The sequence below is a fragment of the Alexandromys fortis genome, unplaced genomic scaffold (genome assembly GCF_014885135.2).
Source record: "Alexandromys fortis isolate MF-2015 unplaced genomic scaffold, M_Fortis_MF-2015_v1.1 scaffold_1, whole genome shotgun sequence".
In the NCBI taxonomy this organism is placed as follows: domain Eukaryota; kingdom Metazoa; phylum Chordata; class Mammalia; order Rodentia; family Cricetidae; genus Alexandromys; species Alexandromys fortis.
The window spans coordinates 3,633,061-3,648,902 of NW_026067927.1; the positions used below are offsets into that span (position 1 = coordinate 3,633,061).

A 15,842-nucleotide genomic window follows, 5' to 3' on the forward strand; every position below is an offset into this window, starting at 1 on the left:
AAAAAAAAAAAAAAAAAAAAAAAAAAAAAAAAAAAAAAGCCAAAAATATGGCAGAGACTTTGGACAAAATCTGTAAAGTGAAAACCAGAAATTAAATCCAAGACTCAAGTAGTTCCTTCAGTCTGAGGATTTCTCTGACCTCAATGACTTACTACAGTCGTACTGTGATGAGGCAACAGAACAGCCAAAGCCTGCTCCTGGGTCTGTTGATAACCATTTCCCGCCCCATCTTAATCCGGTACCCAAAAAAACTACACCTTGAAAGGAAAGGGAAAGAGGAAAGAAAACAGCAAGAGAAACAGATCCATGGGAATTAAATACACGGATCACACAACAAATATGCTTATAATATTTAAAATAAAAATCATGCGGGGTGGTGATGGCGCACACCTTTAATCCCAGCACTTAGGAGACAGTGGCAGGCAGATCTCTGTGAGTTCGAGGCCAGCCTGGTGTACAGAGCAAGTTCCAGGATAGGCTCCAAAGCTACACAGAAAAACGCTGTCTTGAAAGCCCTCCCCCACCAAAATCAAGCCTTGAAATGAATAACAAAAAAATATGAAACTTTCTTTAAAGTGACAAAACAAAAATTTCAGGAACTAAAAACAGCAATAGGGCTGGAGAGGTGGCTCAGCGGTCAAGAGCACTGACTGCTCTTCCAGAGGTCCTGAGGTCCCAGCAACCATATTGTGGCTTACAAGCACCTGTTATGAGGTCTGGTACCATCTTCCAGCCTGCAAGGACACATGCAGGCAGAACACTGTATACATAATACATAAGTACATCTTTAAAAACAGCAATAATGGAATTTAGTGTGTAAGAGGGACACAGTAATGCACTCATTTATTCCCAGCAAGAGGGAGGCACAGGCAGGGGAATCTCTGAGTTCCTGGCCCGCTTGGTTTATATAGCCAGTTACAGGACAGCATGGACTGAATAACGAGACCCTGTTTCAAAAACCAAAAACAAACAAACAAACCAAAATGAAAAGGATACTAGTGCTTAACGAAAGTATAGGAACAGAAGAGAATCAATGAAGAAATTACCCCTCTAGAAGGAGAATCAGGCAGAAAGATCTTGAGTTCTGGGCCAGAGCAAGACCCTGACTTAAAAAAAAAAAAAGCAAACAAACAAACAAAAACTGCTTCATGGGGATATAGGGTGAAAATGACTATAACTTTACAGACTAAATAAAATAAGGTCAAAGGCCTACTTAACACTGGCAAATGTAAAAGCATACACCTGTAATTTCAACACTTGACAGATAAAAATCAGGAGATCAAGATCATTTTTCCATCCATTTCAAATCCAAGCCTGGCTACATGACTGTCTAAAAACAACTATCAAAAAAGTCAAATACGTTCTTTGGTTCTAAAACTGGAAAAAAAAAAAAAGCCAAATAGGAAGACAAGTGAAAGTACACAACTCGCAGTTTGAAACATTATACCTGAAAACACAAAACAAAGGCAAACACTCTTAAAAGCACTTCTGGGTGAAAGTGATCACACTTAAGAGTGAAGACAAGTAAGTCAAAAAGATGAACACACGAAAACTGCTTAAGCTTGCTGCCCTAAAGGCACATTACACTGTAACCAAGCTTACAGTTGAACCATGCTGTTAAATTACTTCACTGTCAAAATATGGGTGGCTTTCAATTTCTGAGGCAGAAGACTGCCTCTAAGCAAACTTTCAGATCCCTGGATGGTGACAATGAAGGGTGACAGCCAGGTAAATGGTTTTCACATAATTCTTCCTTTTTAGAAACCAGAATTTTGGCCGGGCGGTGGTGGCGCCAGCACTAGGGAGGCAGAGACGAGACAGGTGGATCTCTGTGAGTTCAAGGCCAGCCTGGTCTACAAGAGCTAGTTCCAGGACAGCCAGGACAGTTACACAGAGCAACCCTGTCTTGAAAAAAACAAAAACAAACAAAAAAGAAACCAGAATTTCCTCTTAAAGGCATTAAGACTTCAACTTCAAACGGTAATTGGGCTGTCCTACTTTCAAACCCGTAGGCATTATTCACAGCTCATCTTAGGATCAAATCGAAATACACAAGCTGCCTTTATTTCAACTCAATCCCTTCTAACACGGAGAGCTAACCAGATTCCTTTCAAATATTTCAGAAGCAGTACCCTCCAAACCATTTTATTAGTTTGTTCGTTTATCCTGCTTTGGTTTCTGACAGTCTTGATGTAGGCCAGTCTAGACTCCAACTGACAAACCCCCAACCCCGACCCTTCTCCCCAACCTCCATGGACATAGGATTTCAGGATTGCCACGTTGAGCTCCTCCAAATGGTGTTTCTGGGGACACATCAAAAAAATCAATTAACGTAACCAATGAAACCTGTCTCACAGGTTTACATACAAGAAGTCGCCGTAAATCCTAAACCACAGATTCATATTAGCCTTTCGTGGCTCCTACTCTATAGACTTAACCAATCAGACTAAGGGGTGAGGTACAAGACCTGTATTTTAAAATCGTGTTTTCCTCTAAGAAGCACTTCCACGAACAATAGGTCTCCCCTTCCCTCTCCGTGGACTGACATTCCAAGGGGCACCGACTCTCAAATAAGACATCCCAACTAGTCGGTCTTAGTTCTAATAGGCACACCGCCTTGTTTCCTATCAGAAGAGAATGTGCGGGGCACAGCGATTGGGACATGGCAACAACACGTAACAAATGTGCTTCCCATCCCGCAACTACACTCTGGGATTGAACGACTCTCAATCGGGCATGCCACGTTTTCTAAGGAGCGTGGAGCGGTTCCGAGTGCAACACAAGCGGCTGCTTACTTGAGGCCTGGATAACTTCAGCCAGGAGAAAAGGGCTGAAAGCAGCAAGAGGCTCGGCGAGCAAGAGAGAGAGGGTCGGAACCTCCCACCTCGATCCCCACGCCGTCCGCAGGCTTTCGTGGCTCCGCTCAGGGCGGCCACCGCAAACTCCCAGCCCAGGAGCCTCAGGATACCGGACACGGGCAAGAACGCGGACTAAAGACGAGTTTGGGCCCTAACCCTAACTCCGGCCGTAGTTCACCCTCGCCTCGGCCAAAAAGCCTGGTTTCGCCCCCCGGCGCGGACCCAGGCCGCACTCACCTCCCAGAGCACGGGAGGAGAGCCTCCCTCACCTCCGCGGCGTCTAACTCAAACCGCCGCCGCCAAGGCCGCTCGCTCTTAAAAAAATAGGTCAGAAAGACTGAAAGAACAACGGTTTAAAGCAAGCAGCGGACTTTGCTTTTGTATTCCTTTTGACCCTTCGGGGCTTCCTCTTCCTCACCGCCACAACAAATTTCCTCCCCGCTTCCGGCGGCGCAGCCCAATCAACGGCGGCCTCCCGCCTCCGAGCGCCTCGTGGAAATCCGGTGCTCCAACACTGGATGGAGAGATTTGATTGGGCCGTTCGCCCTTCGGCAAGGGGATTAGCCGGTTCATTCCTGGGTGGCGGGCCGAACCGCGGGCTCACGTGACACGAGCCGTGGGCGATGATTGGCTGCCGGATAGAGAAGGCTTGCCACCGAGGAAGGGGCGTTTCCTAGGGGACTGAGGGAGGGCCCGGGCGGTGCGAAGCGGGGGTGGGCCCTGCGCGTAATGGCTGTGCCGTGTCCTCGCGTCCATCTTTACCGCTCTCTTGGACCTGTCACAAAGGAGTCGCGCCGCTGTCGCTGTTCCCTCCCTCCGGTGGGCCCGGGAGCTAGTGGAAGTCAGTGCCACAGCCCAACCTCGCTGCTCTGGGAAGGCCCTGGGGGACGTGGCCGGAGAGGGAGCCTACAGGCTAGGGACGTCTGTGAGGGAAGGGAGCAGCCGCCAGAGCCTGGGTCGGAGAGAGCGGACTGGGGCCGCGGCCGGCTCCGGGTAGGGGTCTTGGAGAGGGTGGCGCTTGGCAGAGCCCTGGAAGCAGCCGGCACGTTCTCCGCCGAGGCCCGCGCTGGAGGCGCCTAAAGCGGTTCCTGGAAGAGGGTGTTTCCCTTTGGGGGATCTTGCCTGGAGGAGGTCCTGGGGTCACCCTTCCGACGAGACTGCGGCTAAGCGGGCCCAGGTGAGAGGCAGGTACCCCCTGGGGAGGCTCCCGACGTGGGGGAACGCTCCGTCCAGGCTGCTCAGAGCGGAAGGGGTCGAGGGGCGCACGCCGTGGGCGGGGGATCCCTTTTAGGGAGTTTGCGTTTCAGCAGGGAGCAGACTTCCCCTGGGGAGGTCTGGTGGTGCCAGGGGTGGAGGGTTCGACGTGGTGGAGAGAGGCTGGGGAGAGTTCCGCGCCGTACCGAGAGGCTGGAGGCGGGAGCCAGACCTAGCGGATTCTCCTGTTCTCGAGGCCTGAGCTAAAATTTGGGCAAAAGCCCGGGGAGGCAAGATTTCTGGGCAGCTCTTTCCATTGGAAAGCCCGAGTTCGGGATAGTAAGCGGAAACGGGAATAGGCAGGGTTCTTCCCTCTCTCTGGAGACTGACCAGGTGTCCTAGACGAAGGATTCTGCTGCCTCTGGGCTCAGCGCCAGAGTGGGACGCGGGAGTCGTCCACCAGCACCCCCTGCGAGCCTCCAGATTTGGCATCGCTTCCTGCCTGCTGTCTGCCTCGCTCTCCCCGTTCTCACAGGAGACCTAGGTAGAGCTGCCGGGCTGAACCGCTGAGGAAGTCTTGTGTAGACGTCTGAGTGAGGCTGTGTCCCCTGGAGTGTTGTACTTTGAACTTTTCAAAGTTGGCAGTGTCTGTTATCGCCTGGAGTAGTGTCCCGTAGTCTCCCAGGTCCCTCACTTATCATCTGCTTGCCCTTGGTTGAAGTGACTTAACAGCTTAAATAATCAACGCTGTGTGTGAAAGTCTGGTAATGCGGACGGATTGCTGTTGCGAAATAAAGTGTTTTCTAATCCGTAAGATAGTTGATGTGAGAGATTAGCATAAATGCAGGTGTCGACTTCCTATAGCTCTCTGAGAACCACACCTTACTGAATGCTTCAAGGGTTACAGCTTCTTAGGTGATGTTAGTCTAAATCCTGATTTCAAGCCCTGCTTCCTTGACATGAAGAGGTTTCCAGGTTTTGTTTGTGGAGTTTTAATTTACTTTCAACTTCTCTTGGTGCTGGTAGGAGCTAGCACTTCCTTTGGGAAGTTTTTCTCCAAGAAATTTGTTTTCGATATTGTAGGCCCACTTCTTGTCTGTATTCCTGGCCTTAGGATGGCTACAGGTAGTTAATGCTCTGCTGGCTCCCTGGGTTGTAATTTGTAAATAAACCTGCGGTTTGCCTTCCACGAATTCTGCCTGTGGTACCCACAGAGTATAGATTACAAGGCACTTCTTTTGATTTTTCACTTTCTGTAGAGTTTGCACTTCTTGGGGGTGATAACTTGCTTTGTAGATCCCTGTTATTATGGGTTACAATAATAAGATAAGAACCTATGTCAGTACGTGACACTTCACTAACCTTGGTTTTGTGGTACTTGTTAGAGCTGTTTTGTTAGGGCCGGTGTCCCAGAATTTAGGAATTTATTTGTGTTTTGTTGTTGTTGTTGCCTTTTAAAAATAGGCTTTAAAAGAAAAGTTGGCCTGAATTTCCTACCTTTAATCTTACATTTCATATTTGTTGTTTTGTTTTGTTTACTGTGGTGACTTTGTGAGCATCCTGATTTCCCAGGATACATAGTGTGTGGGGCTTCTGCTTAAATATCTTTGTAAGTTCTGCTTTTTGCTTTTTTTTTTTTACAGGATTTTCATTTTTTTCTAGACTCAATGTTTTTAAGCTATTGATTATGTAAAGTATTCCATCATGGCCTATGTAGATTTTTATGCTTAGTCAGCTAAATAGCTTCTTTTAGTATCAAGAGGAACAAAAAGCTTTAGCGTTGTACATAATAGTGTGTTTTTCTGTACTGAATAGGGAACAAGCAATTCTCTCAGCTCTGAAGTATGATTAGCAAGGTTAGTAACAGTAGCTATGTTTCTGAAGTGTACTTACAACAATCTGTTTAAACTCATGGAGATTAAACTCGTGTTCAAGGATTATATAATATTTTTTTTAACTTTTTTCTGATAATGAATTTTTTTTTGAGACAAGATTTTACTACGTATTCTTAAACTGACCTGAAACCGGTGGTCCTCCTGCCTAAGCCTCCTGAGTGCTGGGATTGCAGGTGTGTACCATACGTAGGTTTGTTTTTTGTTTTTTTGAGACAAGGTCTCCTTATGTAACTTTGGCTGGCCTGGAACTCAAAGAGATCACCTGCCTCTGCCTCCAGAGTGCGGGGATTAAAGGTGTGCAACACCTTATCCAGTGAAATTGAATTTATGATGAAGAATCACCTTGAAGGTTTTAGAATATGACTTTCTTTGATACTCTAAAATCTGTGTAGCTTTAAAATATTATTAAGAATCATTTAGAAAATTTGGTAAACAAATTTTAAAAGGATTTTATTTTTAATGTTTGTGATTATGTGTATGTGGAAGGGAAATATGGTACATGTATGAGGGTGCCTCTGGAGCTACCGGTGCTGATCCTCTGGAGCTGGAGTTTTATTAGGCAGTTGTGAGCCTGTCGCTGCTAGGAACAAAACTTGGGTGCTCTTAGGCACTGAACTATCTCTCCAGGCCTATTAGGAATTCTTGAAAATGGTGATCTCTATTACAAAAGAGTAAATGGGAATTTTTCTGTATTTTAGGGTCAGATCCTTGTAAAGTAAAACTTAATATTCATCACGAGATTCTAAGTGTAAAGGGGAAGTAGGCGGGCACTGCCAGTGACCAACTGAACCTGTAATCAATTAATCAATTTCAGTCATTTGCATGGTTGTGGTGGTGGTAGTGCTGCTGCTGCTGCTTCTCCTTCTCCCTCTTCTTCTCCTTGTCCTCCTCCTCCTTCCTCCTCTTCTTCCTTCCTTCTCTTCTTTTCATTTCCTTCCTTCTTTCTTTCCTTCTTTCCTTCCTCCCTTCCTCCCCCTTCTTCCTCCTTTCTCCTCCTCCTTGCTTTTGGCATTTTCAAGGCATTTGCCATTGAGTTGGATGGATTTTTTTTTTTCTGGAATTCAAATTTAAAAGTCAAAAAGCTGAATAGTCAGGAAGTAGTGAATGCCAAAACCTGGGCCACAGCCCTTAGGAAACTTTTAGTGGAGCAAAAGAGTGTGTATTTTCCTCCTAGAGCTGGAGTTACAGTCACTGGTGAGCCAAGCAACATGGGTGCTGGGGCTTCTGCAAGAGCAGTGTGTGATGTGCTGCGGAGCCACCTCTCCACACCCTGCTTACCTGCCTTTTTTGTCTGGGCTTTTGAGAAATAGAAAATATTTAAATAGCAAGAAGTTGATGTAAGAACTCAGTAAGGAATGACCTCTGCATGAAGCTTTCCCCCTGCTTGAAATTACAGCATCCAGGCATAATTTCACAGGTCCTGTACACTTCAATTAGAAGGTTTAACATTTCTTACTCAGCAAGTGTATTATTACTCTGCAGTTTATGTTTCAGAGTTGGTTTTTTCTTACTTCTACCTCCTAAAGAATTAAGTTTCCTCTCCTTTGTTCACTGAATGCAGTATTCTCAAAATATGACCCCAACTCCACCCTTCCTCACGGGAAATAGAGCTCCTTTATTCAGTCCTTACTGCTTTGTCATTATTCGTGGCTACAGATGCCTATGAACTTCATATTAATAACCTTCCAAGTCATTTTTTTTCTCTGTGTAACAGTCTGGGCTGTCCTGGAACTCGTTTTGTAGACCAGGCTGGCCTCAAACTCACTGAGATCCACCTGTCTCTGCTTCCGAAGTGCTGGGATTAAAGGTGTGCACCACCATCACCTGGCTCCAAGTCAGTTTTTAAGGCTCGCTAAGATACTGTATTTGTTACCTCAGACTAAATCAATTAGAATTTACTGCAATTGGACTGGGGATATGATTCAGTGGGCAAAAGCATTTGCTATAGAAACTTGAGAACCTAAATTCAACTCTACATAACCCATGTAAAGCCATGTGAAGTGGGGTAAATCTATAATCCCAGTGCTCTTACGTGGAGGTAGGAAGCAGAATTAGTAGGATTTCCAGAAGCTGGCAAACTTGGTGTTCATGGCAAAACAAAAGACTGCCTCAAACAAGATAAGAGGCAAGAACCAAGGCCTAAGGTTGTCCCGATGTCCACATATATTCTGTGGCGCATGTGCCTCTAATCACATGTGAACATGAACACAGGTTTTTTTTTTCTAAAAGATTTTTATTGTAGTCTCTAGTACCTTTTTTCCCTTAGGTGGTCTGTCCTGGGACGTTTGGCACCAATACAAAACTTCTCACCTATCAAGTATATAATGTGGATTCCTACAGAGGATTCCTTCAGAAAGGATATTGGGGTGCAACATCTTTTGTCTCAAAAATAATTTGATTTTCCATTGGATTTCTGATCCTTATTGTTTTCATTAAACTTACTGTTTATAGCTTTATCAATTTAATTTTTAAACTCTGTTAACCTTTCACTGTGTGGTTTTTAATTTCTGAATTTTTTAGAAATTTATTTTTGTGCTGGGTGGTGGTGGTGCACACCTTTAATCCCAGCACTCGGGAGGCAGAGGCAGGCGGATCTCTGTGAGTTCGAGGCCACCCTGGTCTACAAGAGCTAGTTCCAGAACAGACTCCAAAGTTATAAAGAAACCTTGTCTCAAAAAAAATAAAATAAAATAAAAAAATTTATTTTTGTTCTCTGAGTGTGCATATATGTGTGGAGATCAGACAACTTTGTTTTCTCTTTCCACTCTTACATGGATTCCAGGAATTGAACTCAGGTGACCAGGCCTGTGTGGGAAAGTGTGCATCTTTAGCCACTGAGCCATCATCTCACTGGTCTGCATGGGAATCCTGTGAGAGTGTGTTGCAATGCAGTTGCTAGTGCTGTTTTATAGTCTTCTAAGAACTTGCCCGTACAGAGATTCTTCAGTGTGATTAAGTTCCCTTTCAACTAGAAAACTGGTGGGACCAACAGTCCATCCATAGGCTTTGTTAGGGTCTTAAGTGTATTGTGTATTGCTGTCCTTCGTCCCTAACCCCAGCTCCCTTTGACAAGAGTATACAGACATTTTTCATCTTTGTTCAATACCTAGTATATTGAATGGTGACATCACAATTTTTAAAACTTTAAACATTTTGTAAATGTTTTCTGTTTTTTAAAATATTTTACCACTTCCTAGTTTTACAAATTTTAGAATAAATTCACCTAGGTATTGATGACTCCACCTATTAGATCTGATGGGTATACAGCTGTGTGTACAGTCAGGTGCTTTAGACACCATTTTAAACAGGTATTATTAAGGAAATTTTTGCCACTTGTGCCAGTTATATCTTTATTTACTTTTCTTAATAGCATTGAGGTTTTTTTTTTCAATAAAAATTATTTTCCTTAAAACTTTGGATAAAATAGCAATATTCTTCCTACTATTAGGTCTTCTGTGGTGAAACCTTCAAGTAATCAAGAATATTAAATTTGAGCCGGGCAGTGGTAGGTAGCACATGCCTTTAATCTCAGCTCTTGGGAGGCAGAGGGAGGCCGATCTTTGTGAGTTTGAGGCCAGCCTGAGCTACAGAGTGAATTCCAGGACAGACTCCAAATCTACACAGAGACACCCTGTCTCGAAAAACCAAAAAGAAAAGGAATATTAAATTTTTTTTTCTCCCTTCTTCTGCAGCTATCATTAGCACTTACCTCAGTTTTTACTTGGAATTTCCTTTTTGCATTTAAGGCAGATTTTTTTTTCATCCTTAAGACTTAATCGAAGGATATTTCCTGTTTGTTTTCTCTATTCTGAAAAGTCTTTGCTCTAGTCAAGACCTAAATTTTATTTTTATTATTTATTTAAATGGTTTTTTTTGCCTGTGTATATGTGTGTAGTGTGCATGCATATGTGTATTATGTGTTGCCGTGTATCTGGCCATGTGTATTTGCACATGCATGTGGAATTCAGAGGTTGACATTGTCTTAATTGTTTGAGGTAGAGTCTCTGGCTGAGCCCAGAGCTCATCTCTTCAGCTTGTCTAGCTAGCCAGCTTGCTGTGGGGATCCCATCTGCCTCCCAAGTGCTGGTGGTCCGCCCTGCCTGCCCTGCATTTATGTGGGTCTTCGGAATTCAACTCCAGTCCTCACAACAAGCTTTCTACCCATTGAGCCACCTTCCCAGCCAATTTTGTTGTTTTTTTACTCATTTTTTGATTTTTCAAGATAAGGTGTCTTTTGGTAGCCCTGGCTATCTTAGAACTCGCTCTAGAGATCAGGCTGGCCTCAAACTCAGAGATCTGCCTGCCTCTGCCTCCCAAGTGCTGGGATTAAAGGCCTGCGCCACTACACCCAGCCAGTTTTCTTTTTTAACTCATGTTTTGCATGCTAAAAGGCTTTGTCTTTTTTCCTTTGTGATGGGTCAGGCCAGGATTGTGCGCTATCATTCTTTCTGCCATAGTCTCACCCTTCTCATACAAGTTTTTGACACCAATGTTACTGCCGTTAGATTCGACACTTTCCATATTTTAGCTGAAAAATTTTCCAGGTACTCCTTCAATTCAACCAGAGAGATGACCTGCTTTTCTCCAAAGATGTCCTTTCTTAAACCAACCTCAGCACACAAGAGAAGAATCATCTTGTGCTTATCCCAGCCTCTTTAAGGTTACAGTCTATGGGATAATAGTCCCCTGTGTAACCCAAGCCTCAGGTGCTCTCATCAACACTACTGCTGACATAGTTTTGGATACTTGCGTGACATATAAAAATACCTTATCGAGGCTGCCTTTCCCATTGGGTGTAAAGTGAAATTCCAACAAAATTCAATCTACAGCTCTTGATATTCAAGGGAGATTGGCTCCCCAGGTCTCCTATAGATACCAGAATTTATAGATATTAAAACTCCCTTATTTAAGATGATATAATGTTTGCATATAGCCTACATGTCCCCTCCTCTCTACTTTAAGCCATGTCCATATTACTTATAATACCTCATAAAATATATATGCTGCATAAATAGTTGTTAATCACATATTGTTTAGGGAATAATAGCCCATGAGCGACTTATACATGGTTATCACATTTGATTGTTAGATTTAATTGTCAATTCGATACAACCTAGAACCACTCCAGTATCAATGAGGGATTGTCCAGATCAAGTAGGTCAGTGGGAATGACTATAGGGTAGTGACTTTGTTATGTTGATTGATTTATGTGGGAAGACCCAGCCTAAAAGTGGGTGACACCATTCCCGGGGCTTGGGGGAGCTGATGATGCTATTCATGCATCATTGCTCTATGCTCCTGGTTATCGATGTCTCTGTGACATCCTTACTATGATGAACTCCAGCCTGTGAGCCTAAAGAAATCCCCCCTCACGGTTTGCTTTTGTTGGGGTCCTTTTTATCACAGCAACAGAAAGAGATTCAATCCCTTTTTTCTTTTCAAATATCTATAGTTAGTGGAACCTGTGGAGAAGGAGGACTATTTCAGACTTCCCTTTTCGCCTCCAACAACATAACAAATGCTCTAGAGCTTTAATATTTTAAGTAATTAAAAAAAAATCTTTGGAAGATATAGCCCAGTGGTTAAGAGCATCATTGGTTGCTCTTGCAGAGGATATGGGTTCAATTCCCAGCACCCCCATAGTGGCTCACAGCCATCTGGAACTGTGTTCTAAGGGATCTAACTCCTTCTGGGCACAGACACATGCAGGCAAATAAAATAAAGCATAAAATAAAAGTGCATAAAATAAAGCAATAAAAAACAAAAACTTTGGGTACTTTCTATTTCAACTGGCATGTGTGGTCTTAAAATATATCTGCATTTATCTTATTGCAGTACTAAATTTTCCTCCATCTGATCTCAATAATTAAAGAAATTATGCTCTTTGGGTGTCCTAAAAGATATTTTCAAAGGAAACTTATTTCTGTGTAATGTATCCTGTATTTTTCTTTTCTTCCTCTGTGGTGTCTGCAAGTGCCCTGCTGGAGATGTACCCTATCTTGATAGGTACTGAAGACACAGATATGAATTCAACAAAACTCAGCATTGAAATAGTATAAATTTAGCTCCTAAAAATATTGAGGTCTGACTAGTGATAGGTATGCTGAATTATTGGGGGTTTTCTAAAGTATGTAGTTTTCTTCAAAACATTCTTAAAAATGTAGTGTGGTGGATATGATGATGGACAAATTTGTGGTAAAGCAAACACAAAACGTTACTGGTAGACTATGTGGTAAGTATATAGATTCTGTTTACAGTGCACTAGTCCTCCTTTGCTGTGTGCTTGAAAGTGTTCGTCATAAAATAAGATGTTGCCAGAAGCCATTGCGTGAGACACACTATACTGAGAGAATCTAAAAACATCTTCTAATGGGAGAAAATCGCTGAAGCAGCATACAATATGGCCTTTCATGCTGCTTGGTGTAGCCTTGAGGGGTGAAGGGCTGGAAAACATCCTGTGTCTTGTAACACTGTTTTGGAATGGTGGGGTAAAGATCACATTCGTTGGCATTTTATTTTCTGTCCTTATGATCATTCATTTAACCAGCATCTCCATTCTGGACAGTATTGGAAAAGTTCTTTCTATCGTGTGCTTAATAACTAAATGCAAGCAAATATTTGAAAAGATGAATCACTAATTCCTGGACCATTTGTTAGAGAGGGTTAGACCAGCTGGCCAAAACTTCTGTGGTGAGCTGGCTTTGAGGGTAGAGTCTTATGTTTCTTACTGACTGTGGGACAGAACCTCACTGATTTAACACGAAATTTATGATTTATTAAGATCTACTGAGCTTGTTGGGTTTTTTCTCCTCATTGGAATATTGAATACCTTAACTGTATAAATGTAATAAAAAATCTTCACTTTAAAGATATGCATTTACAAATGCCATATTGTCTATAATTATCGTCTCGCAGCAAATTGGTATAAAATGGTATAATGTCATTAAGATGGTGAGAAAACTATACTAAGCATTGATACTCAGTGATAAGAAGCCTCTCTGACTCAGTTGAGGATTGCCCAGTCACAATTATAATAGTTGTGCATACTTAAATGCCCAGGGTTTTGTCCTTATTTTTTGTTTATGTTTGGTCTTAAAGTTGACTTTTTGAGCTAATGGGGAAAAGATAATGTTGTCCGGGTGTTGGTGGTGCACGCCTTTAATCCCACCACTTGGGAGCAGATGCAGGAGGATGTCTGTGAATTCGAGGTCAGCCTGATCTATAAGAGCTAGTTCCAAGACAGTCTCCAAAACTACAGAGAAACCGTGTTGAAAAACCAAAAAGAAAAAAAAAAAGATAATGTTGAAGTTTATAGGTATTAAAAGTGTATTGCTTTTATATAAACTGTAGTTTTCTCAAACTCTGGGTAATGTACCCATAAGCAGGATACCATCTACTTTCTTAGTGATGTTTTACAGGGTAGATCTGATGAAAAATACTATATGGAGCTGTTTTTATTGTTTTTTTTTACTAATTAAAGTGTTTTATTATGAAATTTTTAAACATTCATATTGGAGCCCTCCTTCATCCCCACTATTTTGTAGGTATGACTATTTCTTAATGGCTATTTTGGCTGTCATCTCCAAGCATTTAAAAATAATCTGTATTTTTCTGGAAGGAATGTTGATATACTTGACCTCACAAGAACCACTAAGTATTTCAGTCTGCCCCATAATTCTTTCAGTAGATGCCAGGTTCTGTGCCAGGAACTAACAGTGATTTCCAGACTTGGCTGACATCAGAATCACCTAGGGAGCTTTTCAGTAGTCACAGGCTTGGGCCACATCCTAGAAATGTGAATTCTGACTCTTCGGAGTTACTGTGAGGTAAGAATTATTACTGTCTTCCTCTGTAAAGTGTATCATGGTCAGATTCATTAGAGTGCCTGCCAGTAAACAGAGCAGAGCTGGGACTTGTACCCAGGCCTGTCTGTGATGTCCATGTACTGTGCTTGTGCTTCAAGTGGCCTCTGGTATCCTGTGCAAAAACTGTAGCTGGCGATACTGTCCTGAAGCAGTGGTCCTTGGCAATGGAACACATACTGCCTCTTTACTTTAGAGACAAAACAAAGTTGTTTGAAGTGTAATTGTTTACCCTCTCACCCGAATAACTAGTAGTCACAGCTTCTTTCCAATGAGGAAGCATGTCATGGTAGCTCCCACTTCTAAGGATGAAGCTATGCACTTGTAGTACTGAATGAAGCTGAAGGAGTTTATACATTGTACATATGTGTGCCATGTCTGTAAGCCTAAAGAATATGGCCATTTCACAAACTCTTTAAAGATAGTTTTTTTTCTTTATATGCCTTTTCTTTGTATGTTTTTGCTCTAATTTTTTCTTTATGTTTCATGAGTGATCTTCTGTGTAACCTTTCATGGCTTCTACCACCTACACCACACCTGGTCATTATAGCTTTTTGTTTAAAAAAAAAGAAGAAGTCTCTAGTGGTCATAGTGCTGTGCAGTTGGGAGGCAATGACAGGAGGATCTCTGTGAGTTCGAGGCCAGCCTGAATTCCAGAACAGCTAGAGCTACATAGTGAAATCCTGTCTAGATAAAACAAAACAAAATTAATTAAAGCAAAGGGAGAAAAAGTCTCTCTACTGTTAAAATAATTGAAAACTTTAAAAAATCTATTTAACTAGGCTGGTAGCATTATGCCAATAGTCATAGCTATTTGGGGGACTGAGACAGAGAATCACACAAGTCAGGAATTCAATGCCAAACTGGGTCTGGACAGCTTAGTGAGATTATTTATAAACAAACCACATCACCCTCCCCACAAAATACACTCCATATCCCATATCCTTCCTAAGAAATTTATAGTGGACACTGTTTTCTGGATTATTGAAGGCAGTGACCCAAAATGTACTTGACTTCAATTCAGAAATTAAAAAAAAAAAACTTTTAATTTTTCCCTTCTTACTTCAAACTTAGTCAGGCTTTAAAAATTCTTGCATGTATGCAGTATCTTCAAATCACTTTAAAATTATACTAAATAAAAATCTACATTAAGGAATTAATTATTCTAAACATATACAAGCCTTAGGAAAATAATTTTAGATAGGATGAAGTCTTAAGTTGTTGAGACCCAACAAATTGCCTTCTTCTTGGGTGCTTTTAACATTGTTCTTTTCTCTTTTTAAAGATATATTTATTATCTATGTTAGATGTATTTACTTGCATGAATTTATGTGTTGGAAACCAGATTCGCTGGAACTGGAGTTGTAAGTGGTTGTGAGCAGCCTTGTGGATTATTAGACAGAAAGGGCCAAAACATGAGCTCACACATATAACAGTGTCATGCTATATAACCCATGCGGGCTTTTAAAACTCACATGTCTTTATTCCCAACACATGGGGTTGCAGAGGCAGGCAGATCTTGAGTTCTATGAATTTGAAGCCAGCCTAGTCTAAAGCAAATTTCAGGACAGTTACAGAGAAACCCTGTCTCAAAAACAAAAACAAAAACAAAACAAAACAAAAAAAAACTCACAATCCTCTTGCCTCAGCCTCCTAAGTGCTAGAAGTGTAGTCACCTGCTTGCTGCTAGGCCTGACTTAGAGCGTGTATTTTTAAATGTCACTTGGTCTTTTTCAGAAATCGGCTTAATTTATAAAACCCCTTTAACTTAGTAAAGTTATCTCTGGTTTCTTTCTCCTTTGTCTGTTAAGCATTGAAAACTTTTGATTTCAATCTCAAGAGGGAATTTTACTCTGGCCTTCATAGTAATAGGAATATAATACAGCTTTTGTGAGTTTAGGGTATGTTTTATGTTTTTTTTTTTTTTAAAAAAACCTATTTCCAGCTGAGTCCTTGTGTCATTTTCTTACCTATATATTCAGTTACATCCTTGTAAGTATGTATGTATATGCATAAGTGTGTGTGTGTGTTTG

General features: G+C 41.9%; 2 protein-coding genes across 8 annotated transcripts in view; one reads left to right on the forward strand and one right to left on the reverse strand.

Moving 5' to 3' along the window:
- Positions 1–3,302, reverse strand: part of Psme3ip1 (proteasome activator subunit 3 interacting protein 1) — a 30,918-nt gene extending 27,616 nt beyond the window's left edge. For all 6 annotated transcript variants that reach the window (XM_050143743.1, XM_050143738.1, XM_050143737.1 and 3 more), the window contains exon 1: positions 3,096–3,302. The gene's annotated coding sequence lies outside the window, so the exon portion shown is untranslated. The remainder of the gene's footprint in view (positions 1–3,095) is intronic.
- Positions 3,303–3,532: 230 nt separating this feature from the next.
- Rspry1 (ring finger and SPRY domain containing 1) overlaps positions 3,533–15,842 on the forward strand; it is a 49,044-nt gene continuing 36,734 nt past the window's right edge. The window contains exon 1 of one of the 2 annotated variants that reach the window (XM_050143727.1): positions 3,533–4,035. The gene's annotated coding sequence lies outside the window, so the exon portion shown is untranslated. The remainder of the gene's footprint in view (positions 4,036–15,842) is intronic. The other variant, XM_050143728.1, reaches the window with a different exon arrangement.